At 36.9% G+C, this 12,788-nt stretch overlaps 1 protein-coding gene and 1 pseudogene across 1 annotated transcript in view; both read left to right on the top strand.

Annotated features, from left to right (window-relative positions):
• Positions 1-12,788, top strand: part of CNTN5 (contactin 5) — a 515,333-nt gene that overhangs the window by 416,344 nt on the left and 86,201 nt on the right. The window lies entirely within an intron of this gene.
• On the top strand, positions 6,487-6,933 carry LOC102497670 (ferritin light chain pseudogene; annotated as a pseudogene).

The following is a 12,788-nucleotide window of genomic DNA, read 5'->3' as shown; positions in this document are numbered from 1 at the left end:
GATCATATAAAAAAGATAGGAGAGGGGTACTATTTTTAGTTTCAATTTGTAGGTGAGGAAACTAAGACGCACAGAAGTTTAGGACCTTGCTGGATGTCACTCTAACAGGAAGAATAGTGAGAAGAGCCCAGGCAGACTGACTTCCAAGGTGGCATTTTTTCATTATTATACTGCCTTCCAGTGCCAATGGCCAAACTGCTAACATTTCATTCATTATTGTATCCCTTAGACTACTTTGTGCCTGACACTTTATAGTTCCTGAAAAATAACACATAATTGTGGAAGGAAAGAAGAGGAAGAATAAGACAGGGAGGAAGTGGCAGCAGAGAGAGATAGAAAGGAGTGATGTAAGAGACAAGTGGCAAGGTTCACTTAAAAATCAGAGATTTTTTATCAAAGAGATGATACACCAACTGATTCTTAAGAAACTGTGCTCATTTGCTAAACCAAGAAAAAAAACAGAAGATATTCTACATCAGCTAGCAAATACAACACATTTTTCTTCCCGTATACCTCTAAGAACAACCTCACATTTTCTCATACTCTGAAGTTCCTAATTTGTGACAACAGGAATACGAGACAGCATAACCGGTCACCACTTCCTATCTCATACCTTGGGGTAATGACCACTAACCATAACTGACACGTCTGACTTCCTCTGACCGCCCACTCCCATGCCTTGCCAATCATCTAAACACATCAAATCTGAATGACTGTTTTCTTAAGGGATCTTATGAGAATTCTTATCTAGATGCCCTAGGTTTGGATAGAAAATAATCCCTTCAGGCATATCAAGCACCACATAAATAATAGACCTCTACATGAGCTCTACTTCTTCTCATTCTAAACTTTCTTACAGTCACAACAATTATGAGGCAAGGACAAAATTCCTAGGTGCTTTAAAATTTACCTGACCATCATCACTCTAATTGCTATAGTTCTTTCAGCCCTTTGCATTGTTTTTTCTATTGCTTATAGATAAATTATACCAAGCATCAAAAAACAACCACCAAAAAATGACCTCTCACTATAAAGAGGGATGCTCTTAAACTCATCAATAACATTTAGGCGAAATATTAGAAGTACCTCGTATATGTTTGTTCATTTGTTTGTTTGAACTGTTTGGGAAAACCATCCTGCTTATTCACTTGCATTTACTTGTAGAAACACAGTCTAACCCATTGCCAACACCATCTTATCCCTGATCTTTTGTTTTCCTGAATAAATTCTTTTCTGCCATCTAGATTATTTTAGCATGTCTTTTGAGTATTGAGTAGTGGTTTGTTCTCAGGTGAAGCCTGGAATTCATAGATTTTAGAGCATGTACATACTGTTTGGCCCATTTTCAACAATCCAAATGTGGTCAGCAACAATCAGGCTCCAAGAAATTCCACCGCATATCAGCCCAATGACCAATCACGTCTCCAGGGAAGACAAAGGAAAATTGTAAGTCTGCATTAGTCTCTATTCCTAAATTTTGTTTTATTTCAGCCTATATCCCAAAATACTCAATTCTTAATTATTTTCTTGGTTTTTTGTAACGCCAAATATCACACAGCCCAGTCTCTGCATTATCCTTCACCGAACAATAAAAAAATCCATGCAGAATGAAGAAAGAAAGGACTAGCAGAAATTAGAAGAAACTTTTGCTGACTTTTACTGTATATCAGATTTTGTCCTCCCCAACACCTGGCAAAGGTAATGTCTCCATTTCACTAAGTACTCTTTAATTTGGAATTACAAAGACAATTAGCTCTCTAATGAGTTACAGCAATTAAGGTGAAAGAGTAGGGAGAAAAAAAAAAAACTGCCAGATGATATCTGTTAATGACAAGAAGGGGGGAGGGGAAGTGACTCACTCTTGATAAAAATCCTTTCAAATAAATATCTCTTTTTTCATTTTTTAAAACTAAAATATGTAGACATTATTGCTTAGTATGTAGGGTAAAAATCTAATTTTATACATAACATTTATAAGATTGGCAGTCATGAATACATGCAGTCTCTCTGTTATTAATAGATACATTAGAAGATTTTGCCTTTGGAAACTTGTAGATCTGATGGAGACAGAAGATAAAATAGTTTCTAGTCAGAAAAAAAAAAAGTTAAAATAGAAAATAACATGTACAAGTGTCAAAGTGATTAGGCCTTGCAGAGGTAAAAGGATTATAAGGACCAGCAGTTGTAATGGCTGTCACTGGACTTCCGCGTAGTCGACCCTGGTTTGAGTCCCAGACCCAGTAGCTTAAACTCATGCCAGGCGTGTGTGCGTGTGTGCCCAAAATCCTGAGGGGAGAATGAAGGAGAAGGGATTGCGGCATGGCCATTCCTCCACGGGGTGATTTCTCACTTTCTGTCTCTCTGTCTCTCTCTGTCTTTCTGGCAAGCGCCCATGCCCTACAGCAAAAACCTCTTTAAAAAAAAAAAAAAGGATTATATCTCAGGTTACATAGGCAGTGGAGTGAGAAAGTAAAAGGGCATAAATTCAAAATAAAAGTGAGTAAAGAAAAGGTCTGCTGGATTGTGTTGCATTTGAAAAAGTAAGGTCTTTGGACTATCAGAGTGTTTTAACACTGGACCTGGTTCATAGCTGGTATTTAGTAAATGTGTAAACATTAGTTGAATCTCTATAGCCTACCTTAAAAATGACTCAAATGATTTAAAATGACTGATATAGCAATCTGTTTGCCCAACCAGTACAGTGAAGCATTAGAAAACTAACCCAGGCCTCCATGTTATCTTGCCGTGGTCCTAGCTTGATAACAATGGGCAAGCCATTTTACCTCATTTGTATTTAGTCTGTGAATTTGATTTAAAAAAAAATAGTGAATAATATTTAACTTGTCAGTTTCAACAGGAGAATAAAGTAAGATTTCAAATAGAAGAATGCTATTCAGTAAACTGTAGATATTGTAACATTCTTAATTCTAGAAAGAATTTCCATTTCCCTTATCTTTAAAGAGTGAAACCATTGTTCTTCATAGTATATGTGACCAGGAAAATGGTCTACATTTATTCAATGGATGATCCTAGCTTATTATCCATTGACTGAAATACCCAATTATATTCTGGTTATTTAGTCTACCTTGTTCAATTACAATTTGATGATGCATTCTAAAGGTAATTGAGAGCATTTGACTGTCTCTACTTTCTCGGGGTCAAATTGGAATGTTGATAGACTTGATATAATTGTGTCCTCTGCCAGTTTACTGTCATTGGAATAAACTGTGAAGCACCATCAGGTTCATCTCAATAAATTCAGTTAACTGAGCCAGTAAAGTCTTGTATCAATTTCCTGTCATGGGCTGTGCATATTGGCATGTATTTATCTCACTGAAAATTCCATCCTTAAGCAAAATGCAATGGCTATCTTGATGTGCAAGACAACTCCTGTCATGTGAAGCATGCTTTGAATACACCATGAAATCACCCAAAATATATGACTGAGTAAAAAATAAAAGTTAAATATATACATTATTCTTTATACTAAATAAGAGATGTAGAATAGGCTATCATATAGATGTCATGGGGTTTTTGTTTGTTTAGGTTTTGGGTTTTTTTTTTTTTTAAGAGGTTTTCACTATAGGGAATGTGTGCTCTCCAGAAAGACAGAGACAGAGAGACAGAAAGTGAGAAATCACCCCCTGGGGGATGGCCATGCCGCAATCCCTTCTCCTCCATTCTCCTCTCAGGATCTTGGACACGCACACACACGCACCCAGGGTGAGTTTAAGCCACCGGGTCCAGGTCGACTACATGGGAGACTAGCAACATAGCCATTACACCAAGCTGGTCTCAAGATGTCATAGTTTTAAGAGCACTGCTTCTGTAACTGTGATGATCATTAAGTCTCCAGCTAAATAGTATATAAGTACCAAAAATATATTTCAAAATGGAATTAAATAACAGTATTCAATTTTTTAAGACATTAACATGCTTTTATGAATGTTTACATATAACTTTGCCATACCTTTGGTTTAGCTGGCGATGAAACAAAAACTTAAAATGAATAATATGCTTTTCTGAACACCACCAAGGACTAAAAGATTTAGAAGTGATTGTGAAATAGAACAGTCGCATAAAATATTTAGATTTTAAAAAGTGAAACCAAACAGTGTGAATGACTTTCAAGTTCCTCCAGAATTATGTCTTAAATTTTAAAACATTCTAGGTCAAAAGTACAAAATCATAATGAAAGAACTTTTTCCATGCCACATAAGTTAATCATCTCTACCACGGTGTCAGCGTTCTCATTTGTCAGCATTCTGATTTGGTTAATTTAAGTGTTCATTAATCACAGAAAACTATGGCATAAAACAAGTCTGTTTGAATTACATGTCTTGTTCCGAAGGTTATTAGTTCATATAATTATTTCTTTCATGCCAACTCGAGAAATAGAACTGTTATTAGTAAACTTCATTTGAAATACCTAATCACTGCTGCAAAGACATTTTATCACCTGATCTGTATGTATCAGTAAATCAAAGCTCACATATTTATCTCAAAACCTCAGCTCACAGAATGTTAAGTCAAGCTAATAAGCAGCATCGATCATACCCCACTGAACAAGATAGTCTGCATTACAGACACTCTCCCTGTAATCCATCCATTATATGGAACATCTGTTACAAATTACCCAGCCGCCAGAACTGCTCTATTTAAGTGTTTCTGCAGGAGCCTACTGTCTCCATTTCTCCAAATGAGTTAGATGGTGGGCATCAGGATTGTACCAAGTTCACTGTCACCATATGACAGCAGTCATCTTTCAGGCTGAGCCCTAATGTCACACTACATACTGGTGTATGTTCTTCCTACAGTTGGATAACAAAAATTCTGAAAGTGGAAGCCAGCAACCATCAAGAAACTACTAAGACAATGCTTTCTCCATTATATCTAAGTCACTGCTTGGTAATTTAAGCGCTTGGTGGGGGGTAATAGTCATTCTTTTTTAAATCCTTAAGGAACTGTTCATTTGCTCAGTCAGTTAAAATATAAAATTAATGACTCCTGACACATGTTTGTCAACTTGTGTTCATTTCTGTGACTATCAAACTTATCTATCCTCTCAGATAGGTATCTTATAGAGCATATTGTTGGTTTCCAGAAAAATCATGAAAGCAAATCTAAATAAATAAAAATACAGACTTACACTTCAGGAAAACAACAACATGTTAAAGAATGTGCCCTACTCAGAGTTTAGGCAGTATTATTGTCAAGGACACACCTGTCTGAAAGAGAATGGCTTCATGAATGGCTACCCTACTACATCATTGAAATAATTATTCCAAATTTACCTCATTGTATGTTTGTAAAAATAAGTCACGGGGAGATCTATACATTATTCATAAAGGAATAGTGAGACTGAAAATGTAGGAAGTCCATATAGCTACATTATTTTCTTGATCGTAATCTGAATTATGAAACTATAATGAGTCACACACAATAAATCCAATATTGGAGTTATAAAAGCTTTGCAGAAACATGGCACCTTGCATATTTTAACACACCATATGCTATTTTCCTACAGGATTTCATTAACTCATGTGTTCTTAGGATTTATATAATACTAGCTTAGCAAATAAATTCCAAGATTATATCTGGGTCACTTGAGTTTTTCAACAAACGACTTGGATATTTTTCATTATTCTCGGCAGTTTATACAATACGCCCTCAAATATCTATTTTCTATTACAGAAAGATCACCTTCAACGGATGGACAGTATTACTTTTATGTTGGAATTTGGAGAGTGTGTACAACTGCAAGTCTTGTAAGACTACATTAAATGACTATGCCTACTTTACTGCCTGCAATTGTTGATTTACCTTTCTTTCACCTGAAGGTTATAATAATTGTCTAAGAGGTGTTTGTATTTTTCTAAAAACAAACAAAAAATTAAATAAACATTTAAACATAGTGCTGTGCAGAGTCTTACATTGACAACTAAATGCTTCAGTGCAAAATGACCCAAGTCATTTTAGCTCACAGCTCACTAGTCTGAACAAATCACTTAGCTTAATATGAAGGAGTCAAACTTCCATCTCCTAAAAACAACCACATGTGAGGGGACTTCATAGAGATTCTGGAAAGAACAGAGTAATATCACAAGTTTTTGGGTGCAAAAAAATGTTTGAAATCCATGTCACACCATGACTGGTATGGCAAATTTGTGGTGTCATTTTTGGTTTTGCTTATGATGTAAGCAGGAGAATTATCAAGCTCTAAATAATATTGCAAGAGACCAATTCAGACTACCACCATCATTGAAATTAAACTAGTAACACCTACCAAGCTACACTACAATAAAACTGCCTTAGAAAATTCATTTACTGGGCAGAGTGCCTGGAGGTCCTGTGGATCTGTTTCTTGCTTCAACTAGTGTTCAGACAGAACAGACCCAGGGACTCTCTTCCCAGCCCCCAACCACCCTTCGGTCTCTTCACTAGTTGCCGTCTCTAAGTCCATCTTCTCAGACATTTCCTTCTGGACCAGCCAATCCATATTTGTGGTTACCTTCTAACTGTGGACCAACCATGACCTCTCAGATTCATCAGAATTATTCTCCCAAGGTGGAGGCCGCTGTGAACCACATGGTCAACCAGCATCCGCTAGCCTCTTACACCTACGTCTCCCTGGGATTCTGTTTCAGCAGTGAGGACATGGTTCTGGAATGTGTGGGCCACTTCTATGAGTTGGCAAAGAAGAAGCACAAGGGCGCTGAGCATTTCCTAAAGACACAAAACCATCATGGCGGCCACACACTTTTCCAGGACGTGCAGAAGCCATCCCAGGATGAGTGGAGTAAAACCCTGGAGGCCATAGAATCTGCCCTGGCTCTGAAGTAGAGTCTGAACCAGGCCCTTTTGAATCTTCATGCTGTGGGTTCTGCCCACAGTGACCGCCATGTCTGTGACTTCCTGGAGGCCCACTTCTAGATGAAGAGGTGAAACCCAGGCTGGGCTGGGCTAGTGTGTCTTTGAAAGGCTCACCGTAGGGACCTCCAGAACCCAACAGCCTGGAGCCCCTCCATCTCCTGGTGTCAAGGCTTCCAAGCCTCTCCCTCCGCCACTTAGCAACTGTTGAATTACCTTGGAACCCTCTCCTGTGCCTTGGAGCAAATGAAAATAAAGCTTCATTTCAGAAAAAAAAGAAAAATAATTCATTGAATTATCACAATTTACATTTGTTACAAAGCCATTTTGCAAAGAAAAATCACTTCATACTTTAAATGTTTTTAATACATTTTCCCAAAAACCTTGGTATTGCCTTTGAGGGCTTCTATCAAACTTTTACTCTGTGGTTTTCAAAACATCTGTGATTTGACTTTTTTAACATGTTGTCTAGTGACTTTTGATTCACACCCAGAATAAAGTCTAAATTCTTCTTTTATCTGGGACCTCCTGATCTTTCCAACACTATCATCCTCCTCCCTTCTCTTCCTTCACTGTGCTCCAAACTGCACGTAGTCTTTCTATCCCTTAAACCATATTCATGAACACTTAGGAATTTTGTCTTTGATATTCTCTGCCTGGAAAACACTTGCCCATAAGCCTTATGTGGTAGCTGACTCCCTCTTTGGTATTCATTGCTCAGTTACTTATCAAATGTTACCTACCTCTGTGTATCTATTTTTCCATGAACCTAATTTTCACCCCATTTTGCTTTCTTCACTGTATTGATTACCATCTGAAAATATCTCATTCACTAGTTTATTGACTTTCCTACCCTTGGAATGTTAAACTCGGAAAGGCAGGAAACTTCCTTTTCTTGATCACTTACTTATCCTGAGTCCAACACAGAGTACATGTTGTCTCTCTATTGTTGATCAAGTTATTAATATGCTAATGAATGAATATTCTTTTCCCCAAAGAGACTAATTATTTTTTTTTTACACTCACCAGAGAAACACAGAAAGAAAGAAAGCAAGAAATCAACCATTAGAGGGAATGGCCATGGCACAATCCCTTCTCTTCCATTCTTTCAGGATTTTGACCATGTATACACATACACCCAGTGTGAGTTTCCAGTTGCCGGGTCCAGGACTCAAACTACAGTCAACCACATAGGAGTTCAGCACCCAGGTGGTTCAGTTAACCACTATACCACCTGCTGGCCCAAGACTAATTAAATGTTTAAAAATCATATAAATAGGGCAGGAGGGACATCATATGGAATAAATGAATGAATAATAATCAAAGGCATTTAATATTAAATATAATGTCTTGTCCTATAAAATGTCAATAAGACAGAGAGACAGATATAGTGAAAGGGAAGAATAAAATATTTGGGAATGATGTGCTTTGAAGCTTGGCACTCCCACCTCTCTAAGTATCGGCATTTTTTTCATGTTCCCATTCCACTTTCCACCTCAGCCATTCTTTGTAGTACATGAATACACTCACACACAAACACCCACACACATCCTCAAATCAACAGATATTGATCTAAATATTAAAAACTACCAATACCAAAGAATTATTTATATGCTGAATTTTGGCTACATAGACCATAGGAAAACAAAATTAAATTGGAGAGCTAAAGAAAAGCTGCATGTGTTCACTAAGATTTTATGTCCAAGAAGGGAGTTTTAGTACTATCACTGTATATGCTAACCAGCTGATAGCACAGCACATTATAATTTTACCCTCTTTTCCATTTTTGGAGCCCTAATTTGTGACATAAAAACCCTGGTCTCTGTGTGTGTGCGTTAATTTATTCATTTATTATCTGTAGGAGAGACAGACAGACAGTGCACCACCACCAGGGTCTTAACTCCAAGATCCAGTCCCAGACTCAGCCAACCCTGGATCATGGATAAACACAGGCCCAGCATGCCCAGGGAGGTCTCCAGACAGACATGAACTCAGAACCATCCTGTGAAGGTCAGCCTCACAGAGTATCACTTTTTACTGCTGTGTGGTCTAGTCTCCCTGCCATGTACGTACTGACCTCAAACTGGAGACATGAAACTTCTGACAACCAGCTTCTTGGATCTACTGGAGCAGGCATGTCTTTAGGTTTATCGAGTCTTTCCCTGAGTTTCACATGTACTCCATTTAATTTCTATGGTCATGAGCTATACCTAATTCAATTCCTACCAGAAATTCCTGACTTTCTTTGTCTTTTCATGCCAACTTTAAAGTTTAATCACCTCTGTTTCTGGTCATGAGCAAATATAAGATGTAAAAAAAATAAACACAGTTGACTCAGCCCTTAGAAAATCATGTTTTTCACTTCATGTAGGCTCTTAGCACTGTTCAGCAGTATTACTGTTCATGATTGATTCTCATCATGTTGCTCATAATGACTATTTCTGATCTTTTCATCTATTTTGGCTTCTCTCCACTTGTGCATTTTTGTATTATCATCCCATTTTAATTAAAATTAATTGTATTAAATTGAAAAGAAAACTGAAATCCTCCTCCAGAGTTGTTCTTTTATTTTATTTTATTTTTTTGGAGAGGTTTTTGCCATAGGGCACGTGCGCTTGCCAGACAGACAGAGAGAGACAGAGAGACAGAACGTGAGAAATCACCCCCCAGGGGAGGTGGCCACACCGCAATCCCTTCTCCTCCATTCTCCTCTAGGGATCTTGGGCACACACGCACACGCACCCGGCGTGAGTTTTAAGCCACCAGGTCCGGGACGTGAACTGCGGTCGACTACATGGGAGTCCAGCGACATAGCCATTACACTAACTGCTAGTCCCCAGAGTTGTTCTTTATTCCACTGGTATTCCTCCAGTTTATCCAAGCCTGAAATTTTGGTATGGTTTATTCTGTTTCTTCTTCATAATTGACATGTCAGACTACCTTCAGTTCAAAACAGTTTACTAGTTCTCCACTAACTACGTGATTAACTACCAAACTCGTTGCCCGGCGGTTCAACACCTTCTCTCAGTCTACTTTTTGCCACCTTTAAGACTCCTGCTACTCTGATGAAATGCAAATCATCTGCTTTCCTTCTTTGCTAAAGTGCCTTGAATGTTACAGACTGGCATATTTGTTTACTTCATTACTTTTTGCTATCAAAAAAAAAAAAAAGAGAGAGAGAGAGAGAGAGAGAGAGAAATCACGCTTTCCATCTTTAAGTACTAGCCAAGAGTCTCTGTGTTTTTTTTTTATCATATCTGTCCTCATTTACTTTGATAAAATCAAATGCCGTGTACGAGTTCTTACTTTCACTGGTAAAAAATGAAACATTGTGAGATTAAGTGATATTGTCAAAGTTACAGACTGGTAAAAGACCTGGCCAGTGTTAGTATAGCCATTTCCATTTACAAAGTATTTTTTTAACATAGTTTACCCTATTATAATTTATATTATGATTCTCTTTATAAAATGTAAGGGGACTGAGACTTAATGTTAAGTTCAGATACTTGCCCAAGGTCCCAAAGCTCTTACAGGAAACAAGACTAGAATAAAACTCTTTTGATTCCGTCCAAATCTCTTTTTTTTTTTAGATCATTTATTGCTGAAGCATAGGGTGTATAAAAATGTCCTGTAGGATCCTGTAAAAAATTAAAATTCTGTGGTGCTTGAAAGAGAGAGAGAGAGAGAGAGAAATCACGCTTTCCATCTTTAAGTACTAGCCAAGAGTCTCTGTGTTTTTTTTTTATCATATCTGTCCTCATTTACTTTGATAAAATCAAATGCCGTGTACGAGTTCTTACTTTCACTGGTAAAAAATGAAACATTGTGAGATTAAGTGATATTGTCAAAGTTACAGACTGGTAAAAGACCTGGCCAGTGTTAGTATAGCCATTTCCATTTACAAAGTATTTTTTTAACATAGTTTACCCTATTATAATTTATATTATGATTCTCTTTATAAAATGTAAGGGGACTGAGACTTAATGTTAAGTTCAGATACTTGCCCAAGGTCCCAAAGCTCTTACAGGAAACAAGACTAGAATAAAACTCTTTTGATTCCGTCCAAATCTCTTTTTTTTTTAGATCATTTATTGCTGAAGCATAGGGTGTATAAAAATGTCCTGTAGGATCCTGTAAAAAATTAAAATTCTGGGGTTCTAGTTACAGAAATTGAAATTCAGTAGCTCTTAAGTACAACTTAGGAAACCCACAGTCTTTTTACAAACATGCCTGAAATTTCATTGCTCATCAAACTTTGAAAGACACTAATAGTCTGTTCTTTTTTGTTTAGACATGCACTATAGACAGGTGGGTATATAATTAGTAGCATTTAACAAAGATGAGAAAGCAGCATAATTAGAATCCTATTTTTGATGCATGTTTAGAGTCTTCTTTCAGAATAGTGCTATGATTTTGTAAGGATGTATTATTCTTTCACATGTTGATTGATTAAATGTGAAAATATGTATAAAAAATAAGTCAAAGTTATGCTAAGCTGCTAAGTTAATATAAATGATTCATTCAATCATTACAAACCTATACTGCAACATACCAGTTGTCAAGCAGCATACTGGGTATCAGGAATACAGTGACAAAGAAATTTCAAGGACAATTCCAGCCTCCTGCACCATTAATAATGAGTTAGTCATAGAAATAAATATTAAGTTTCAACTTTGATTGCAACTATGAATGAGAGGAATATAGCACTATGAATGCATATAGTACATTAGTTTACCTAGGTAGGCTAGAGGAGTCTCCTTCAAGGAAGTGAAGTTAGAGCAGAGTTTCAGAACTTGAAGCCTAAATATTGGGTCGTCCTAAAAGTCATGGCATATTTTTCTGTTTTTCTATGCAAAAAATACGCCATGACTTTTCCAATGGCCCAATATATATTAGATAAGCAAAATAAAGTAGGACAAGAATTTCAGGCTGAGTGAGCAGGTTATATAAATGGGAGGTAGATAGTTAATAAAGATGATGATCGATGGACAGATATAATAAAAGTTGAGCTTTATCAAGTTAATTGGAAACAATAGCTTCTAGAAGAAAAAATTACAACTGTTCACTTCTCATTTCCTCTCTTGACTACCTCTATTGAAAAGTGTTGGGGACCAGCGGTTAGCATAATGGCTATGTTGCTGGACTCCCATGTAGTAGATCACATTTCACGTCCCAGACCCGATGGCTTAAACCTCACACCGGGCGCATGTGCGTGCGTGCCCAAGATCCCAAGAGGAGAATGGAGGAGAAGGGATTGTGGTGTGGCCATCCCCTCTGGGGAGTGATTTCTCGCTTTCTGTCTCTCTGTCTCTTTCTGTCTGTCTGGCAAGCGCATGTGCCCTATAGCAAAAACCTCTCAAAAAAAAAAAAAAAAAGAGTTGATTATTCTCATGAAATTGGAAACAGGAGGGAAGGGTCACATAATTAAGTTAGTAGATAGTAAGAAAATCTAATAAAACCCTCCAGGCTTCATGAGGTACATCACGATACCATGATGATAAGAAAGTATCTAGAAAGAAAATAAAGAAGTGATGATGCAATACAGTATAAAATTAAACATTACCAATCCAATATGTCAAAGGTATATTAGGACACACTTTCTTGTATAGTAATAAATATGCTCTCAATAATAGAGTACTTTCAATTTAACAGTATATGATTCTTCACACATTTATTCTAAAGGTGAAATCTCAACAGCTGGTTATTAATAGACATTAATAAAAATTTATATATAACTACAGGAAATCTAGCCACATTATTGACTAAGCATTTTAATATTTTGTTGTTAGTCGTACATGGCCCTTTCAATATAATCTAAGCAAAGTAGTCCTTTGTCCTAGGTAATCCATTATAGATGAATAAGCTACGTGATACAAGCAAAAAAAAAAATCCTTGTGATCTGAGTTGAGTTTATTTGT

This window comes from Tupaia chinensis, unplaced genomic scaffold (assembly GCF_000334495.1).
Source record: "Tupaia chinensis unplaced genomic scaffold, TupChi_1.0 Scaffold000276_2, whole genome shotgun sequence".
NCBI classification, from domain to species: domain Eukaryota; kingdom Metazoa; phylum Chordata; class Mammalia; order Scandentia; family Tupaiidae; genus Tupaia; species Tupaia belangeri.
This window is presented reverse-complemented; position numbering and strand designations above follow the sequence as displayed.